The sequence below is a fragment of the Pongo abelii genome, chromosome 1, assembly GCF_028885655.2.
Source record: "Pongo abelii isolate AG06213 chromosome 1, NHGRI_mPonAbe1-v2.0_pri, whole genome shotgun sequence".
NCBI classification, from domain to species: domain Eukaryota; kingdom Metazoa; phylum Chordata; class Mammalia; order Primates; family Hominidae; genus Pongo; species Pongo abelii.
In genome coordinates this window covers 32,561,524-32,582,198 of record NC_071985.2, presented here as the reverse complement: position 1 = coordinate 32,582,198, position 20,675 = coordinate 32,561,524, and the positions used below count along the sequence as shown (strand labels likewise).

The 20,675-nt window shown below is 35.4% G+C and overlaps 1 protein-coding gene across 3 annotated transcripts in view; it reads right to left on the bottom strand.

Annotated features, from left to right (window-relative positions):
• Nucleotides 1–20,675, bottom strand: part of ESRRG (estrogen related receptor gamma) — a 592,374-nt gene that overhangs the window by 362,527 nt on the left and 209,172 nt on the right. For 2 of the 3 annotated variants that reach the window (XM_063728289.1, XM_063728299.1), the window contains exon 1: nucleotides 3,481–3,608. The gene's annotated coding sequence lies outside the window, so the exon portion shown is untranslated. 3 annotated transcript variants of the gene reach the window in all.

The following is a 20,675-nucleotide window of genomic DNA, read 5'->3' as shown; positions in this document are numbered from 1 at the left end:
TATGTTACCCACAAAAATAAATACACATGAGAAAAACCTTTGTAACCTGGGTTAGTCAAAATTTTTTTCTTTTAGGTACCATATGAAAAGCATAACTCATAAAATATCAAATTGATAGACTTCATAAAACTTAAAAATATATACTCTTTAAAAGACTCTGTTGTGAGAAGGAAAAGACAAGCCAACACTAGCAGAATATATTGCAAATCATAAAATCAAATAAAAGGTTTATATCTAGAATATAGAAGGAACTATCAAAACTCAATAACAAGAAAATGAAAAGCCTAATACAAAAGTAGGCAGAAGATTAGAACAGAAACTTCAACAAGGAAGATATATGAATGGATACATGAGCACATGAAAAGATGCTCAACGTCATTAGTCATTAGGGAAATGCAAATTAAAACTGCAAGATACTACTACACATCTATTAGAATGAATACAATTGAAAAGTCTGACTAAACTAAGGATTTGGAGCAAGTGTAATTCTCATACACTGTTGCTGAGAGTGTAAAGTGATACTACTTTGGAATACAAACAGCTTGACAGTTTTCTGAAAAGTTAAACATGCACTTAATATATGATCTGTTCTCAGGTTTTTACCAAAGAGCAATGAAAGTCTATGTCCATGCAAAGACTTGTAACAGCTTCCTTTTATTTATTTATTTTTTTTTTAAGGCAGAATCTTGCTCTGTTGCCCTGGCTGGAGTACAGTGGCATGATCTTGGCTCACTACAACCTCCATCTCTTGGGTTCAAGTGATTCTCCTGCTTCAACCTCCTGAGTAGCTGGGATTACAGGTGCGTGCCACCACGCCCAGCTAATTTTTGTATTTTTAGTAGAGATGGGGTTTCACCATGTTGGCCAGGCTGGCCTCGAACTCATGACCTCGTGATCCCTCCAAAAGCCCAGGCTAAAATAACACAAAAATCCACTGACAGTAACTGAATAAACACGTTGTAGCTTATACAATTTGATGGTACCTCAGTAATAAAAAGGAACTAACTACTGATTCAACAACATGGATATATGTTAAAATAATTATACTGATTGAGACAAACCAGATAAGAAAGAATATATACTGTAGGATTCCACTTACATGAAACTCTACAAAATGAAGACTTATCCATAGAGGCAAAAAGCAGATAAGTGATTAGCCTTGAGATGGGGGAAGTAGGTCAGTAAAGGGGTCAGAAAAAAAGGATTATAAGGTGGCAAAAGAAAACTTTTGGGGTGAGATCCCTGTTTATTATGTTGATTAAGGTATTGGTTTCATGGATGTATATGTATGTCAAAATGGATCCAATTATATACTGTAATGTGCAGTTTATTGTATTTCAGTTATATCTCATAGAGCTGGTACAAAGATAGGATTATTGTCCATAAGGAATTTAAAAGTTAGTTATTGAAAGAAAATATACGTACAAAATTAATGTAATGAATAAGAAGATAATATAAACTGTTTTGTACAAAATACATGAAAAGTAGAGACCAGTGATTCTTAAACTTTGATACCCATCAGAATTGCCTGGAGGGAGTGTAAAAACATAGATTGTTGGGTCCAATGCCCAGAGTTTCTGATTCAGTAGGCCTAGGATGGGGCTTAAGGATTTGCATTTCTAACAGGCTCTCTGTGAATGATAATGGTGCTGGTCCCAGGACCACACTTTTAGAATCACTGATATATATGAGAATAGGACAATATCGAATAAAGGGCCAATTTAGAAAATAGAGAAATTATAGCATTTTTTGAAAAGCTTTCTTTTTTCCTTCAGCTCACAATGAAATAGAATTCAAGTGAATAAAATTTTATTTTATTCTCAGAATTTCTTTCCTTCAAAATTTTACTATGTTCCTACTGAAAATTCCATGGTTTTCAAGTAGATCTCATACTACCTAGTTGCAGAAGTCACTGGTGTAGAGACAGTCGATATCCTCCTAGAGAGCAATTAAATATCAAACCAGTGAATAAGTTAAGAATAGGGCGAGGGTATAGTCCAATTAGTCAAACCTTTTATTGCCACTTTGTGCCATATTTCAATTATTCTTCTCCTATACTCTTTTGAGAAATAGTTATTATTGTAGGTTTAAAATAAATAAAAATAGTTTTTCTTTCTCAGGAGTCATGGGCTTTGTTCTTTGCTATTCCCTCTGCAACACTTTTTGTCCTACCTGCTCACTTTCATCTGGCTAATTCTAATTTGCCTTTTAAGCCTGGGATAGACAGTACTTATTTGCAGAACTTTCCTGGGCACACTTCTGCTCTCCCTGCTGCACAAGAAGCTCCTCCTCTGTGCTCCTTGTCTCTACTGCATCCGCCATCTTGCACTAAATCATTTTATCACACGCATCCCATTTTTTCTACTTCTTAGATAGTGTATTTCCCTTTAATGTAATGAAATTGCATTTGGGACATCCTAGCTTACCTGATCCTCTCTAAGTTACACAGTGTTAGGAATAGAGAAGGAGGAGTCAGAGGTCACCAAATCTAGAATCATAAAACTGGAGAGACAGAACATGGGATGAAATTGTAAATATACAACATACACTTGCATACAGGCGCGTACAAACATTTGGGGGATTGTTAATGACTTCCCTAAGGATAGTAATTTCAAGTGGCACCAATATTTAGCCCAGATTGAATCACAGGACAAATCAAGTTTCCCAATTCCTACTCATGCATTTGACATATTTACGGTCTGCTTTTATAGTTTTTGATCACAATTTCCTAGGAGGCAGCTGGTCTCTAAATCAACAAGTCAGAAAAAAAAAAAAAAAAAACAGCCAAAGCCTAGTCCTTTAACAAAATTACCTATTGAGGAGGTCAGTGCTGTTTGGAACACATTTAAAATATTTATAAAAGTGATTTTTAAAATGTCTGCTATTGGATGAGGGTTACATTCAAAGATTCCAATTGTACTTTTGTATGACACTAGACTTCTGCGGTAGTGCTTCACCCAAAACAGAGGTTTAAGGAAATAAAAAAAAAAATACAGAAAAAAAAAACACTTTACTGAAAATTTTCATTTCAACCAGAAGCAAATGTGTTCTAAGAAGGCAAAGTAGAGTTAGGAACAACTCCGTGCTTCCCTGAGGAATAACTGTGATCTTTCACACTTGGGGGTTGATAGGGTGGAGTAACTTAAATCGACTTAAGAAGGAGGCATCTGGGGCTGTTCACCTAAGGAGATGCTTCCCAGAGGCCCAGCATCTTGGAGAACACCCCGAGTTCTCTGGAGAGGTCAGGAGTTTGGGATGCAGTATCACACTGAAAAAGGTCAGCCCAGCAAAGCAGCTGATCTAGGATATGGACTTCTGACTTCCAGATTCTACCGTCATCACAGAGGCCCAAAGCTGGGGTTCACACCCAAAGGGCATGATGATTTCCAGCCTTCAGCACAACAGGAATTGACCTGGAAAGAAAGGCCTTTATTCTTCTGACAGAAAAACCTGACTCCCAAAAGAAAATGATACTTTTACCTTATTCCCTTTCTCAGTGGATCTGCATTTTCATGAATGAAGAAAAGAAGAAAGTTGAATTATCTGACTAGGAAGGTTTCTTATAAGAAGGTTTCCAATAGACTTCAATTTTTTAAAGCTGTGCAACAACAAAAAAATTACCACAAAGGAATAAAGAGCACTAACCAAAGAAATTTCACTCTCATAGATTTTGTAGCACCTCAGAACTTCCTTTGGAAGGGAAGGACAAAGCGGCCTTTTGCTCAGCTTAGATCATTTGGGTTGAGACTCATATGTTATTTTAAATGAACATTGCTCAGGTAGTTAAGCCTTAAAAATCAACCATCCTTGACAACTGTCCTTTTTTTTTTTTTTTTTAAATCTTACCTTAAGGGTTTAAGAAACACATTTACAAAGTATGCTGTAGTGGGAACTAGCCAAGCTTCCTACCTGGCTTCATAGCACAATTAGGACTGCTGGTCTTTGTTCATTTTTGTCTTTGAAAACTTTGTTACAATTAAAAGAGGGAAAAGGAGTAAACTTAAAAAGCAAACATGGTACACTTGTTCAGCACTTGGAACAATACAAAATTCCAATGCACATTAAAAATATAATCCAATGGACCATTTAATCTTCAAGATTTTACTTTCACCGCTTGACTAATAATGTTAAGAAAGTACTGAATTTCTCTCGTGATACTAGAACTGTCTTTTACAATGGCATTCCTTTTGAGAAATCAGAACTAAAATTTTCTTTGCATTCTCTATGTGCTGAGTCCCTATATTGGATAATATTAGCATCTTTTATATCCATACCTAATATAACATTCTTTTTTCCTATATTGTACAAGTTCCAGAGTCTTAACGCTTTATAGTAGTGCCAACAAAAATGTTTAAGGAAAGGCCATCCAAAAGCAGACATGACATTTTGCAGAGCCTTCAGTTTATCTTTAGAATGTATAATTATAAACTGTGCTTGAAATAAGCTGCCCAGATATTTGTGTTAACACAGAAATTCTGTTACCATTAGTTCTTGCTCAGTAAATGCAAATATTGTGAACATGCTGTTTAACAGCAGCAAATATCATGTCTCTCATTTTTATGAAAAATAATATTGCAAAACATGCTATCAAGTAATCAACATATTTATTAAATAGTTCTCCATAGGAGCCATGTACATACATACACACATTTTATTGGACAGTGTAGTAAGTGACCACAGTTGAAGTGTTCACATCCAATATGATACATATGTACATCCCCTTTATATGGTGCAACTATAGCAATAAAATGACATTTTAAAGATTGCTCTTATTGTTATTTAACATATATGTTCTTATCAATATTGAAATATATATTTTTTAGGGGAAAGCAACAAGCATGCACATTAGTTTCTACTGAAGATCTACTTTCTTAAAACAACCATATTAAAATCATATATACTAGCTCTCCAATATAGTAGAAACATCTATATCTCATGATATCTTTATCTTTCTTTGTTTCTTTCTTTTTTTAAATTTTTTTTCTTTGAGATAGGGTCTTACTCCATCACTCAGCTGAAGTGCAATGGTGCAGCCTCGGCTCATTGCAGTCTTGACCTCCTAGGCTCTGGTGATCCTCCCACCTTAGCCTCCTGGGTAGCTGGAACTACAGGTGCTCACCACCACACCTGGCTAATCTCTTTATCTTTTAAAACAGCTTAAAGTATGTCCATATTTCTTCCTCCACGTGGCCTTCCTTACAGTCTTCAAACTCTGGCATCTGTGATTAGATTTTCTTTCATTTTTTGATGTGGGTTTTCAAACTTAAAAAGAGAGTATAAAGTAATCTCTCTTCTTTATTTTCTGCTACATAGACAGTTTTTAACTTTAAATATTTCACATTTCCCTGATTACAAGTTTCTGTCATTTTCTTCATCAGTCTTCAAACTATGAAATGATGAAAAGATATATTTGGTTTTAAAAAATAAAATGATGAAACTTTTTGTTACTGGTGCTCTTCTTCAAAAGCCTTTGAGTCTTCTGTTTCAGTATGTATGCAACGTGCATGCTGACATGGTCTCAGGAAGTATATTAGCTGCAAGAATAACTATCTTTGCATTATGCATGTGGGAAAACTGAGGCACAGAACAAAATCACTTGTCCAATATCTTGTAGAAACTGTAAGTGTGCACAGAAGATAACTGAGAGGGAGACATAATTTAATTCACATCACTTATCAAAAGAATTCTTCTTTTGCTTTGATATTTTTCTAACCTTTCCTTTTCCCACAGCCAAATTCTCAGCTATAACCAGAAAGTCAACCCAAATGTCATTATCTTAAGTTTATAATAATTTTAAAGTTTGGGAAGAAATTTCTCTTCATATATTTATGAAGAAAGGTTTCTGTAAGTAAATGAATAGTGAAACAAATTTGCATAGGGGATATTTAACTACTTAAGATAATATAGCTTTGTGGGTCCCTGTTAATTTGAAAGCAACTATTTCACTGCAGAAAAATTGATAAGCAATCATTCTTAAATTTGTAAGAAAAAAGACTCTAAACACCTTTATTAGCATGCTTTGTAAGTCCAAGTCCAATTCTGTTTATTTGAGACATTTATTTTATCAACCACCATCTCTCCCCGACCTCTTCTCCACTATACTGTAATTCCATGGTGCTAAGTTTATTTTTTCTTATCAGTGTAAAAATTTTATTTTCTAAATTATAATACAGCATAATCAACACTTATTTTGGTGTACAGCCCTACGAATCTTAACACATGAATAGGTTAATGTAAATATCACAAGAATCCGGGTACAAAACAATTCCCTGCCCTACAAAACTCCTACCAGCAATCCCTTTATAGGCAAATTGCCTGTCACCCCTAACTCCTGGCAACCACTGATCTGTCTCCAGCACTACAATTTTATCTTTTTGTGAATGTCATAAAATGGGATACTACAGTATGTCACTTTTTGAGACTGGCCTCTCATTCAGCATGAAGATTTGTCCAAATTGTCGTGTATATTGATCCTTTTTTTTTTCTTTTTTTTCTTTTTTGAGACAGAGTTTCGCTCCTGTTGCCCAGGCTGGAGTGGAATGGAGCGATCTGGGCTCACTGCAACCTCCGCCTCCCGGGTTCAAGTGATTCTCCTGTCTCAGCCTCCCAAGTAGCTTGGATTACAGGCATGCGCCACCATGCCCGGCTAATTTATTTGTATTTAGTAGAGATGGGGTTTCACCATGTTAGTCAAGCTGGTCACAAACTCCTGATCTCAGTTGAGCCATCCACCTCGGCCTCCCAAAGTGCTGGGATTACGGGAGTGTGCCACCGCACCAGGCAGATAGTTTGTTCTTTATTATTGCTGAGTAGTGTTTCATTGTATGGATGCACCACAGTTCATCTATCCATTCACCCTTGAAGGACGTTCACATTGTTTACAGTTTTGGACAAGTACAAATAGCGCTGCTATAAACAATTATATACAGATTTTTATGTGATCATCCATTTCCATTTTTTTATTTCTCAAATGTAAATATTCAGGAGTGGGATTTCTGCATCCTGCAGTAGATCACATTTAACTTTATTTAAAAAGGGCTGAATTCTTTTCCAGAGTGGCTGTTTCATTTTGCATTTCTATCAGCAATGTGTGCAAGTTTCAGTTGCTCTACAGTCTCATCAGCACTTGGTATAGTCACACTTTAAAAAATTAGCCATTCTAGTGATATGCAATAAATTTCATCAATATTTTAATATGCATTTTCCTCATATCTAATGGTGTTGAACATCCTTTCATGTGTTTATATGCATTTCATATATTTCCTTTCTTAAAACGTCTGTTCAAGTCTTTTGCACATTTTAAAATTAGGTTGTTGGTTTTCTTAGTACTGAGTCTTGTAAATTCCTTATTTACTCTTGTTATAAAAGCTTTGTCTGCTATGTGCTTTGCAAATATTTCTTCTCAGCAATAGAATTGTCCTCTCATTTTCTTAATAGTAAGAGTGCAAACATTTTAAATTTTGTTGGAGACCAATTTATCAATTTTTTGTTTTATGGATTATATTTTTAGTGTCATGTTTAAGAACTTTTTGCCTAACCCTAGATAATGATAATTTTCTCTTATGTTGTCTTCTAAACGTTTTATAATTTTATGTTTTACTTCTAGATTTTTGTTCACTTTTAAGTTTTGAGTGAATTTTTGTATAAGATGTGAGGTTTAGGTGAAGGTTTAACTTTTTTCCCCCTATTGATATTCAGTTTTTCCAACATCATTTACTGAAAGGACAAAATTGCTTTTGTACCATTGTCAAAAAATAATTGGTCATATTTATGTGAGTTTATTCCTGGATTCTTGTTGAGATCTATTGGTAATTGTCTATTTCAATACCACGTGGTCTTGATTAGTGTAGCTATACAGTAAGTCTTAAAATCAGAAAGTATGATTCCTTTAAGTTTATTCTTTTTCAAAATCAGTTCAGTTATGCTAGCTGCTTTGCCTTTCCATAAAAACTTTAGAATCAGTTTGTCTATGTCCACAAGAACATCCGCCTAGGAATTTTATAGAAATTTCGTTAAATCTATTGATCAAATTGAGGAGAACCAACATCTTTACGTTGTTGAATCTTCTGATTCATGAACATAGTGTATGTCTCCATTTTTTTAGGTTAGATATTCTGTGATTTATTGCATCCGTATTTGTAGTTTTCAGCAATAGATCCTGGAAATATTTTATTACATGTATAGCTATATATTTCATTTTTGGAGCTATTATAATTTTTTTTTAATTTTTTAAGTGCACTTTCCAATTGTACATTGCTAGTATATAGAAATGCAATGATTTTTGTATGTTAACTTTGTAACCTGAAAAGTTGCTAAATTCACTTATTATGTCTAAGAGATTTTTAGAATTTTCTTGGGATTTTCTACCTAGAGAATCAAGTCGCCTGTGTTTTATTTATTTCCAATAATCTTCTAGTACAATATTGAATAGAAGTTTGGTAGGTAGACCATCCTTGCTTTGTTCCTGGTCACAGGGAGAAAGCATTTAGTGTTTCACCATTAATTCTATTAGCTGTAGATATTTTGTAGATGGACTTTATCAAGATGAAGAAGTTTCATTCTATGCCTACTTTGCAGAGAATTTTATCATGAATAGATGTTAAAATTTGGCAAACATTTTTTCTGCATCAATTGACATAAACCTGTCAATGTGTTTTTTTGGTTTTGTTTTTTTTTTCTGGAGGATTACATTAATTGATATCTAATATCGAGCCAGCCTTGCAATCCTGGTTTACAAAATAAACCTCACTTTGTTATTACATGTTATTCATTTTACATCTTCATTTGATTTGCCAGTATTTTATTAAGAATGCTTGCATTATGGTCATGAGAAATATTTCTTTGTATTTCTCTCTCTCATCTGTTTTGTTGTCTGATTTTGATATAAGGGTTACTCTTTGGAGGCCAGGATTACTCTTCTGGCCTCGTAAAATGAACTGGGAAGTGTTCATTCTTCACATATTTTCTGAAGAAAATTTTTTGGAATTGGCATTGTTTCTTCTACAATTGTTTGGTAAAATACACCAATGAAACTACCTGGGCCTGGAGATTTCTTTGGCAAAAGGATGTTTAACAATAATTCAATTTCTTTAACAGGTATTGGTTTGCCTACGTTATCTTGGTAGTACCTCATGATTTTCAAAAAATATGTTCATTCCATCTACATTGCCAAATTCCTTTACATCGATTTTTTCATAGTATTATCTTATTATCCTTTTAATGGTTGTAGGATCTGTGATGATATCCCTATTTATTCCTGATATTGACAATTTGTGTATTTCATTTTTTTCTTTGTCAGTCTTGCCAGAAATTTATCAATTGTATTGATTTCTAAAACTGTGCTCACTGTTTTTACTGATTTTATCTATTGTCTTTCTGATTTAAGCTATTAATTTATGCTTATATCTTTATGATTACACTCTTCATTCTACTTACTTTCAGTTTATTTAGCTCTTCTTTTTCTATTTTATTAAGGTGGAAACTTAGAGTATTAACTGAAGATCTTTCTTATTTTCTAATAGCATATAATGCTATAAGCTTTCCCTGTAAGCACTGCTTTAGCTGTATCACATACATTTTAATATGTGCATTTTCATTTTCATTCAGTTAAAAATATTTTCTAATCCCCTGAGACTTCATCTTTGACCATGGATTATTTAGAAATGCATTGTCAAATATTTGTTCAGACATTTTCCTATCTTTCTCTTATTTGCTTATACATTAATTTTGTGAGGTCAGAGAACATATTTTATATTATTTCATTTTTTTGCATTTTAAACATTGGTTTTATGATCCAGGATGTAGTCTATCTTAATGAATGTTCCATGCTCCCTTGAAAAGCATGTGTATTTTCCTGTTACTGGGTGGAGTGCTCTAAAAATATCAATTAGATTCAATTGGTTGATGGTGTTGTTCAGTTCTCCTATAGTCTTGATGATTTTTTTCTCTCTTAGTTTTAACTATTACAGAAAGAAGAGTTTTGAAGTCTCTAACTATAATTGTAGATTTGCCTGTTTCTACTCTCAGTTCTGTTAGTTTTTGCTTCCTGTATTTTCAGTGCACATTTAGAATTGTTACATATGCTTGGTGAATTGATTCCTTTATCAATATGTGGAAACCTTATCATCCTATAGTCCCCTTTATCCTTTCCTCTTTATGTCGTAGTTGCCATATATATTAGATCTATATACATTGAAAACTCTATCATTCAATGTTAAATGTTTTGCTTTAAATTATCAAATGATCTTAGAGAACTCAAGAGGAAAAGAATTGTCTATTATATGTACCCCAATACTTACTATTTCTTTTGCTGTTCTTTCATCCTTGTTCCAAATTTCCTTCTGGTATTATTTTTCTTCTATCTGAAAAATTTCCCTTAGAAATTATCTTAGAGCTGACTTGCTGGGAACAAATTCCCTTAATTCTCCTTCATCTGAGGATGTCTTTAGTTCACCTTCATTTCTCAGCAGTATTTTTGCTGAATATAGAATTCTGGTTTGGCAGTTCTTTTCAGCACCTTAAAATATGTGTCACTTCCTTCTACCCTGTATGGTTTCTGATGAGAAATCCACAGTCATTTAAATTGTTCCTCTATAGGAAATGCATACTTTATCTCTGCCCTTGTTCAAGATTTTTTTTGTCTTTATTTTTGTAGCATTTTGATTATGATGTGTCTGAACATGGATTTATTTGGATTCATACTGTTTGATTTTCACTGAACCTGAATCTATCGGTTATTTTCTTTCTCCTAGTGTTGGAACTTTTTGGCCATTATTTCTTCAAGTGTATTTTAGCACCACACTATTTGTCATCCCATTCTAGAACTCCTATGATGCAAATGTTAAACCTTTTTTTTTTTTAAATTGTCCTACTCATCTTTGAGACTGTTTATTTTTTCTCCCAGTGTGGTTTTTATCTGTTCATCAGATTGAATAATTTCTATTGATTTATTTTCAAGTTTACTGATTCTTTCCTCTTCCATTGCCATTTTGCTATTGAGCAGACCCAATAAGATTTTTATTGTGGGTTATTGTATTCTTCAATTCTAAAATTTCCATTTGATTTTTCTTTCTATTTCTTATTTCCTATTGCTGAGGTTTTCTATTTTAACTTTGTTTCAGAAGTGTTTGTGACTGCTTGTTGGAACATTTTTTATAATAGTTTCTTTAAAAGGTTGTTAGAAAAGTCCAACATCTGTATCTTCTAAACATCCGTATCTGTTCATTGCCTTCTTGATGTAGGTTGAAATTTTTCTGGTTTTTCTTATGCCAAATAATTTTAGATAGTATCTGGGACATTTTTAATGTGTTTTGAGACTATGTGTCTTGCTTAACTCTTATGGAATATGTGATATTTTTGTTTTACCAACCAATCAAATTGATGAGTTTCAGTCCACAAGTTCCAACTGACCTTCTCATAGCTACGGTTTCAAAATCAGGTCAGTTTTCAAAGCTTTTGCAGTTATTCAGATTTTTCCTGTGTGTGCACCACCCAGTGTCCAGTATGGTCATAGGTGCAGGTGGATCTGTTGGTTTAATTCTGGAAGTTTTTGATATGCTAAATTAGGATTGGATTCTCACTCCACTGGGGAGCCCAGGAGTTCATAAACATCTTTTTAGGTTTCTTTTTTTTTTTTTTTTTGACAGAGTTTCACTCTTGTCGCTCAGGCTGGAATGCAATGGCGTGATCTTGGCTCACTTCAACCTCCGCCCCCCCGGGTTCAAGCAATTCTCCTGCCTCAGCCTCCTGAGTAGCTGGGATTACAGGCGCCAGCCAGCACACCTGGCTAATTTTTGTATTTTTAGTAGAGACGGGGTTTTGCCACATTGGCCAGGCTGGTCTCAAACTCCTGACCTCAGGTGATCCACCCGCCTCAGTCCCCATCAAAGTGCTGAGATTACAGGCATGAGCCACTGGGCCCGGCCAGGAGTTCATAAACATCTTTATGAGGTCCTTTTCCCAAGCTCTTAACCAATGGATTCTCTTAATTTTCTATTTTCTTGGGCTCCTCTTTTCAGTCCTCCAACTAGAAATCTGGGGCTTTAGTTATCCTACTCAGCCACATATGCCCACATTTTTCCCACACAGTGCAAGGAGAGAGACAGAGACAGAGAGAGAAAGTAACATTGATGTGCTCCACCCTCTTGGGACCACAGCTCCACTGAAATGAGAAGTCTCCTCTTCTTTAGACATCTGGCCCCTGTAGGCATCTGTTGCCATCATTGTTAGCACTTGGGGCCTGGGTGCAAGGAACAGAGAAAAAAGAAGAGAGGGACAGGAGAGAAGGAAGGGAAGGGAGCGAAGGGAAGGGAAGGGGAGTGGGGGATGAGGGGAGGGGAGGGAGGGAGGGGGAAGGAGGGAGGGAGTGGTTTGGGAGGGAGGGAGTGGGGAGGGAGGGAGGTGGAAGGAAGGAAGGAAGGAAGGAAGGAAGGAAGAAAGGAAGGAAGGAAGGAAGGTAGGACGGCCACTCTCTGCCTCTACCACTCCTCAAGCCAAACCAGAGATCTTCTCCTGGACCTCTCCCTGTCCACTTCTGGGTTTCAACTATGAGATCAAGTTAGAAGCTACCAGAAGGGGAACAATGATAAACTCACCACAAACTTAGGGGTATTTCCAGTTCTGATCTCCTACTCTTTGCCTTTCAAAATTCTCACATAGTGACTCTGAATTCTGTCCAGCTCTCATAGCTCAAATTCAGTGGGAGACATAGGGTGAATTGTGCTTATTCCATTATATCCAAAACCAAAACTCAGGTAAAAAAAATTTCAGATTCCAAACTGAATGTATTACGCACACAAAATATAAGAAATAAAACTACTATAAAGTTTGAAGAATAATATAATAAATACCAGTGTACCCTCATCTAAGTTAAAAACTTAACACACAAACTATTCCCTGAGAAGCTCTTGTGCCTTCCATGCCTAGCCTTCTTCCTTCCATGCAGAGGCAATCAGTAACTTGACCTTAAAGGCAACCATTCTCTTGTATCCCTTTATAGTTTTACCATTTTAGTATATAACTCTGTGATGATTGAGTGCCAACTCGATTTGATTGAAGGATGTAAAGTATTGTTCCTGGGTGTGTCTGTGAGGGTGTTGTCAAAGGAGATTAACATTTGAGTCAGTGGACAGGGAGAGGTGGACCCACCCTCAATCTGAGTGGGCACATCTAATCAGCTGCCAGCACAGCTAGAATAAAGCAGGCAGGAGAAGATGGAAGAGCAGACTTATTGAGTCTTCTGGCCTTCATCTTTCTCCCATGCTGGATACTTCCTGCCCTTGAACATCAGACTCCAAGTTCTTCAGCTTTTGGACTCTTGGACTTATACCAGTGGTTTGCCAGGGGCTCTTGGGCCTTTGACGACAGAATGAAGGCTGCACTATCGGTTTCCTTACTTTTACAGTTTTGGGATTCGAACCGATCCACCACCAGTTTCCTTAATCTTTAACTTGCAGATGGCCAGTGGTGGGACTTCACCTTGTGAACGTGTGAGTCAATTCTCCTTAATAAGCTCCCTTTAGTATATACATATATCCTATTCATTCTTTTCCTCCAGAGCACCCTAATAAAAGCCCTGAACAAGACAGTGTTTGGCTTTTATTTTTTATACTTTAACTTTTTAAAATTAAGTATTATACAGAAAAGTACACATATCATACTTTTAGAAGTTGAATAATTATCCCAAAGTGAACACACTTTTTATCCATTACCTGATCCACATATAAAGTATCACCAGCACCCCAGAGTCCCCTCAGACACTCTAAATCACTATTTCTACCTTCTTCCCCAAAGGTAACCAAAAGGTACCAAAAGGTAAACAAAGATGCTAACTTCTAATATCTCAGATTATTTTTATCTGTGTCTGAACTTTATATGAATAGAAACCTACAGAATGCATGTTGTATGTTTAGCTTCTTCTCCCTGAGGTTACATTTTTGAGATCCAACCTTATTGCATATAGCACAGTGGTTGATTTTCATTGCCATATAGTATTCCTATATACAAATTCTATATTTATATTATATTTATTTATACTCATTTATTACTTCATTCTCATGTTGATGAAAATTTGGGTTTGTTCCAGTTTTGTGTTGTTATAAATAATATTATGAAGATATTTTGTATGTATCTTTTGGCGCATATTCTGTTGGGTGTATACCTGCAAGTGAAATTGCTGGGTCACAGGCTATGCATATGTTCAGCATTAGTACATACTACCAGTTTTCCAGAGTGGTTTTCCCAACTACAATCCTACCAGCAGATACTAGCATTCTAGTTCCAGAAGGAAGGTATTTTTAAAGACAGAAACAGCCTTATTTAGAGGGAAATGTCATCATCTAGAATGGATATCAGGCAAAAAATGAAAAACTATAATGACAATGCTCCCTAGACTTTCCTTAAACCTGGCCCTTCAGGCTATGACCAGTGTAATCACTGGAAGATGCCCTTCTAAACTAATAAAGCTGAAGGCATAGAAGAAATAAGAAAAGCCTTAAAATATGAAATAAAATAAAGGTATATGTTTCCTGGAACAGTACAATCTTGGATTATCCCACACAGAGATTAAAATATTATTTTCTGATAAGATTTTTTTTAACTGCAGGGGCTCCAACCTTTAATTAAATGGTTCAAAGAGACCCAATAGATCTTAAAATGCAAGTACTACAAACATTTTTGAAAAGTTTTAAATAACAAATAGTCACATATATAAAGTTAGGAGCTACCTTTCATTACTGACATTCTGAAGGAAATATATGGGGCTACCTGGGGAATGTTTTTGAAAGTCTCAAAAGGCCCTACCTGCCAAACAAGAATCCCCCACAAGCCTGTTATAATGTCAGAAATTTCCACTATAATTCCCATTTGTCTTAAAGACCAATTGATCATTGTATCTAGAATATATATTTCCAGGGAGGTAGAAAAAACACAAAGGGAATCTACTTTTTATTTGTTTTTTTAAATGATAATATCATTTTTATGATACCTTATTTTTTTCAGGGGTGATCAATCAATGCTGAGGCATTTGTACATTTGCATCTTATGCTTTTGGAAATTGTGAGATGATTGATTATGGGCAGTATTATTCATTGAACCCATAGAACCAATAGTTCAGTCATGAGATAACTGACCTGAAGCAGATTTAACCAGCACCATGTCATAAGGCTGCAGTCCACTGACCTACCCGCAGTCATGTTAAATGCTCAACATGAAACAATATGTACCTTGGTTAAATACTTTACACCTTTTAATAGAATCTTCTTGAACAAAAACAAATGCATAGTGTCAAAGATGAAGGAAAGTACTTTTCAAACTTTCCCAAGTAATGTTAATGTGTTGTCTGATTCAAGAATCTCTTCACTGATGTGTGTGTGTGTGTGTGTGTGTGTGTGTGTGTGTGTGATCTATGAAGCATGGAAGAATAAAAGTGTAAACAACATTACCACAAAACAATATTTGCCCTAATGAAAACCTTAGTCTAGTAGAAAAGCAATATTTGTTAATACTCTGTTCAGATCCCCCAATTGTACTTATCATGTTTCATTATGATTCTGTATGCATCTATCTCATTCACTATACTATGAACTCCTTATGGATAGTAATCATCCCTAACCCACCACCTGTACCATCCTCATCGTTGGTCTGTGCAAGACTCATCTCATGTTATATATTTGTTCTCATTCCCCTCCCACAAAACTGCAAGTATTCTCATTCATACATGTGTTAGGTATTCTTGCAAAGTATGCAATGCTCTTTTATATGTATGGTGTTTTTTTGTTTATTTGTTTGTTTGTTAGTTTTGAGACAGACTCTCACTCTGTCACCCAGGCTGGAGTGCAATGGCACAATCTCGGCTCACTGCAACCTCTGCCTCCCAGATTCAAGTAATTCTCCTGCCTCCGTCTCCCGAGTAGCTGGGACTACAGGCACGCACCACGATGCCTGGCTAATTCTTTTGTATTTTTTAGTAGAGACAGGGTTTCACCATATTGGCCAGGCTGTCTCGAACTCCAGACCTTGTGATCTACCTGCCTCAGCCTCCCAAAGTGCTGGGATTCCAGGCGCCTGTACATGCATACAGGCAGATCACCGCGCCCGGCCTATATGTATGTTTTTAATATATGTAAATGGTACTGTGTCATGTAATCCATTATGTTTCCTTATTTTTTTTCATTCAGCGCTATGCTTTACAGATCCATCCGCATTTGCTATGTACACATCTAGACCACTATTTCTAACCTCTGAGCAGTACTCCACATGTACACCTACCAAGTTCTATGTATCCATTCATCCAGTGATGGACACACCAGCTCCTTAATACTGCAACAAACACCATTGCATGTATGTCATGGACAGTGTGAGAAGTTCATTGGGAGGCATATCAGGAAGAAAACTGTTGGGTCATGCAGTATGCATATACTGGCTACAGCAGTCTACAGTTCTACAACCTATGTGAGGAGTCTCAAATTTCCACATTTTTGCCAACATGGTGTTATATAATACCTATTTCTAATTTTTACTTAATTCATATTGTCGGAATTTGCATTTCACTTAATGAGTTTAAGCACTAACTATGCCAGCTATTTCTTTAGGATTCCTCTTCTGTAAATTGCCTGATCATATACTTTGCCTACCTTTTAAACTGAGATTGCTATCTTTTTCTTCTTAATTTGTAGCCTTCTTTTTATACACTAGATACTAATCCCTCATCAGTATTAGGCACTGTAAATAATGTATTTTGTTCTCTTGAGTGTCAACTTTAATATGTTCTTCGTTAAATATAAATATTTAAATTCTATATAAATAAGTTAATCAATGTCTGCCTTAATCTATGTCTTTGAGATTTAAAAAACTCCTTTTCCATTTGTAGATCATGAAGATATTCTCCTGCATTTTCTTCTAATTCTTTCATAGTTTTACCTTCCACATTTATCTTTATAATACATCTGGAGTTTGTCTTGGTAAGAGGCATTAGGAAGAAACCCAGTTTTGTTTTCCTCCATGTAGTAACATTTTCAAAAAGCAACAATACACAGTCTGTCTTTTCCCCATTAATTTTTTGGTGCCACCTTTAGTAAATATTAAGTTTTCACAATTTATGTTTCTCTGTGCTTTTATTCAGTACTATTGGTTGCTTTCTTTTCAAAATGTTCAAAATAGGCTGTTGAAGAATACTGTTCAAAATACTAAAAAATACTGCAAAAGTATTAAATTTTAACTTGATAAAAATATGGATAAATGGCTAGGAGATCTTTATTCTTCCACATAAATTTCAGATTTACTCATCGCATTTATCCTTATATTTTCCAGTACATGGCATACTGCCTGAGACAAAATAGGCCAAATAATACATTTTTGAATAAAAAAGATTAAATTACAACTATGTAGATGGACAAAAAAGCGCTAGGTGAGCATAGCGGCCAAAGACTACATGTGAGATGAGAGAAACTGGATTTTAACCAACAATTTGGCTTTAGCACAGATAGTTTAGTTCTAAAGGCAAATAGGTGAACATATAGCTACTGAAATATATCCCATTTATGTAATTCTTTAGCAAATCTGCTTTGCCATCTGTCTTTGTCTCTAAATAACTTGGAGTTCAAGAGTTTACAGGGGGTTGCACTGAAGCTCAACTTTTTGGTAAATGGTTATGGAGCACTGAACTCACTCTCAAAAGAACAAACAAACAAAACAGTGCTGACTTCCTGTCCACTGCAATTCATCTCTCTCTGCAATTGCCACGACAGTCTCTGATTACTGATATTATTATCCCCAGAAGATGGTTCATGGAAATTCTCATTCCCTGCTAGGCTGTCCCAGTTTCATAAAGTGAAAATCTGGTCGGCTTACTCTTGAGGGGAAAAAAAGGCCACCAAAAAAAAAAAAAGAAGAAGAAAAAGGCTGTTTAAAAAAGATACCAGCTGCCACGATGCTGCATTAATGCAAACACAGCAGAGTGAAGAGAGGATCTCTATTTTGCTGTTTCATTTCTCTTCCTGTTTTCTACTCCTTTAGTGACAATATCACCAGAGAGTTAATGGAAGCACTGTTATGGAATTTTCTGAGCAATAAAATGGCTACCCTCCATTATTACCTCAATCCCAATATCATCTTCCCTCTAGAGTAGGAGAATTTAGCAGCAGTCTTCCCTCTTTTAATCTGTCTCCATCTCCCACTGCCTTTTTCCAAATATGGTATACATATGTGTAGCTACACCATATTTAAACTGGCAAAATATCTTGGTGGCACCAATGAAATCAATAAAACATTACTAACTAGGATGTCCTGAACTTTATATTTGTGAACTATACAGATAGTTGTTAATCTTAAATACCTCTGTATCAACAAGGTGTGTATTTATTTAAAACTATTGTAATTAAAAGTAAACTACTTTAAAAAGATAAACTAGGCTGGGCATGGTGGCTCACACCTGTCGTCCCAGCACTTTGGGAGTTCGAGGCGGTTGGATCATTTGAGGTCAAGAGTTTGAGACCAGCCTGACCAATATGGTGAAACCCCATCTCTACTAAAATACAAAAATTAGCCAGGCGTGGTGGTGGGCGCTTGTAATCTCAGTTACTCTGGAGGCTGAGGCAGGAGAATTGCTTGAACCCAGGAGGCAGAGGTTGCAGTGTGCCAAGATTGTGCCACTGCACTCCAGCCTGAGCTACAGCAAGCCTCCCTCTCAAAAAAACAAAACAAAACAAAACAAAAAAAAACTGTTTTCATGCACCTTAAATACTTTCAGAACACCCATTAACATTTAGAGGATTGATAACATTAATGCTAAAAACAAAACCCATGCAGATAATTTTGTCTAGCATTCATCTTATCTTACAGATGAATAATATAAAGCTTTGAAAAGCAAAAGAACTTGATACTATGATTAAGGCAGCCACCTAAAGATTTCTACAAAGCCAGTTTTTATTAGCTTATATCGAAATGTAGTTTCAACACTGCATTCATAATTTTCTAACGCATTTATTAATGTTTCACTTGACTTTAATCAGGTAAATGTTCCTAACATATTAGTATTTACATTTATAACACCAACATCAGTTACTCTCTCCTTTTTATTTAATTTAGAAACTATTGGATATATTGATTTATAATCTATAACAGTAAAACACTAAATATGGCAGGAAAGTATATTAAGGAATATGAGGTATGAATCCACAAACGAGAAAAATTGGAATTCTCAAAATATATTCTTATTTATATTAAAAGTTTTCAATGAAAGACAAATTGTAACTATTTTACAAAGATAAAAAGCATTGCTGATCCACTATTACTGAACACACACTAGAATAATTATTGCCTTTTAATATGCTCTCTTCCTACCTTAAAACAATTGAACCTAAAGATAAAATATAAATATTAATTGAAAATGAGTTGTTCTGCAGTCAGCCACGGGGAAAATCCCTAAAATACAACATAAAAGAAAAAAAATGCATAAATTAAACTGGCAAAGTTCAAATGTTTCTACTTTTATGTACATTACATGCTTTTTATAATGAGTATGAATAAATGATACCAAAGAAAATCTTGGTAAAAATTGGAGTGAACCAGCTCCTAAATAAACCCTCAATTTTTTTTTCAACATATTCTGTAATTTCCTCACTAAGACAGGATATTCTCCAGATGTATAAAGACTATAGAAAGCAGATGCAGGTTATCCTCAAAATAATTGCAAAGATTGGTAGCTTGTCAAATATAGCGTCCTCATCTGAAGAAATTAACTATAGTTAGCAAGCATCAATAACAATGGAAAGTCATTTTTCAGAGATATTAACAGATGTAAGCTACTTTTCCTGTGCCCATGAATTGCCACACCAACTTCCTCTGGTCCTCTTCTAATATTGCACAGAAATTAAGGGGGAGTGGGGAGGGAGCTAGGGGTTGGTGGGGAGACAGGTCTGGTAGCTATATGAAAGGAGGAGTAAAACAAAAATCAAGGACAAAAAATTTTTTTTCTATGTATCTAGGGCTCCCATCACCATCCTTGCCTACCCTTCTGTTGCTACCTCCCAGCTCCCCGAACAACAACAATAAAAAATGGGATTCATTTTACCATATTGGTCAAGGAAAAGAATACCTGACCCTAATGATAATCTGATGTTAAGGAAGCCAGATGTGTACTACACAAACATATGAAAGGAGGATAGAAAGTTATGGACACATTCAAGCAAATGTTTCAAGGGGAATGAAGATTTATGGCATAAATCTAATAGGAAAGATGTGTTGTGAACCATCTGGTAACTGACTTATATAGCCCCATACATTAGCATCTGTTGTCATGTTTTCAAAGTACAGAATTCCAAAACTGTGCTGATGAGTCTTCTGAATGCAATGAGTTTGCTATGCACTGGATTTTTTTTTTAATCCTTAAGAAAATAGGCTTGGACTTGACCTCTAAATAACATTTTATATGGTGTTTTATTGATTCACATAAGCACTCTCTCTATGATACATTTGTTTAGCCCTCACAACCACGTTATGGGCAGGTGGGCATTATAATTATAACCACCATTTTACAGATGAGGTAATTGAGTTCAGAGAGTGTCAGTGGTTTTCCCAAGGTTATGTGGGTGATGGGTGCATAGCTAGCACCTTGAGCTATACATTCCTTGATTTATTCCCTTCCTTAGATGGTCCATCAACTTTGAAACAAAATGCAA